General features: G+C 28.3%; 1 non-coding gene across 1 annotated transcript; it reads right to left on the bottom strand.

The window, feature by feature from the left end:
* Nucleotides 1–902: 902 nt before the first annotated feature.
* Trnak-cuu lies at nucleotides 903–975 on the bottom strand. The gene has a single exon. It is a non-coding gene; the product is annotated as a tRNA-Lys (tRNA).
* Nucleotides 976–1,182: the final 207 nt, after the last annotated feature.

Raw genomic sequence — 1,182 nt, forward strand, 5'->3', positions numbered from 1 at the left:
TGAGTCCATCTGTCAAACGAACCGCACATTGCAAAGCACAAACACTTTTTTCAACAGTTTAGAAGTATGTGTAAACGGTAAAATGTGTATTCTCGCAATAAAAAGAAATGTTTTCCACTATGGAAATATATTTGGAAGAAAGAGCGTTACGCCTACTTCTTGTCAAAATGTTTGGTCAAAAACATGCCTGAATGAAAAAACAAAATAAAATATACAAATTTTAAAACAATAGTAATATTTAAAAGAGTTGTTTAAAAAAAAAATAGTTATGTCAAATTACTTATCGTATTCTTTTAGTTTTATATTAGTACCATCAATTACACATTCAAAATTTGTCTAGTGCTAGAAAAAATACTTGACAATATCTAAAACATATATACGTATACTGAAATATTTATTGATTGCATCTCAAACTGGTTTAAAACGAAAAAGTACATAATACGTTTACATTACTGACTATACTTTGTCACGTAGGTCAATATGTAATGACTGACTCAAGAATAATTAATTACAAACATATGCACTGAAATGTAATATCTAATTAAATATAGTATTCTAATAATAATGTGTATTGAATTCTCTATGTAATAGGCAGATTAATTATTATTTTGTAACTAACATTTAAATTTTTACACGTCTATTACGAAATTGAAATATGTATTATTAAAAATTAAAGAGTCCTTTGTAAGAAATGCTGGTTTATATCATGTAGAAGAAAAGTATATTTAGCCTACACTAATACAGATTGATAGATTATTTCACAACTCTTGATTCCAGGCAATGAATTTGTTCATTATTTTAAAATTATCTTCGATACTCATAAGACTAAAAAAAAACGCTTAATAATAAATATTAATCACATTAAATATTTAAATTAAGGGTTATCGTGCGCAAAAAGTAATCGCCCAACGTGGGGCTCGAACCCACGACCCTGAGATTAAGAGTCTCATGCTCTACCGACTGAGCTAGCCGGGCTTGCAGAAGATGTGGCGATTAATTACTCTTAGCATTGTTTCGCCATTATTCATTCATGCGGTGTAATAAAAATCATAACCATGATCATGATAATTCCATCATATTGAATCATTAGAAAACAAGTTATTATTTCATACTATCTTTGTTGTACAAAACATTCAATATTAATATCAACAAGGAGAATCTTTGGATACAATTTAGGCTATG

The sequence above is a fragment of the Homalodisca vitripennis genome, chromosome 8 (genome assembly GCF_021130785.1).
Source record: "Homalodisca vitripennis isolate AUS2020 chromosome 8, UT_GWSS_2.1, whole genome shotgun sequence".
NCBI lineage: Eukaryota > Metazoa > Arthropoda > Insecta > Hemiptera > Cicadellidae > Homalodisca > Homalodisca vitripennis.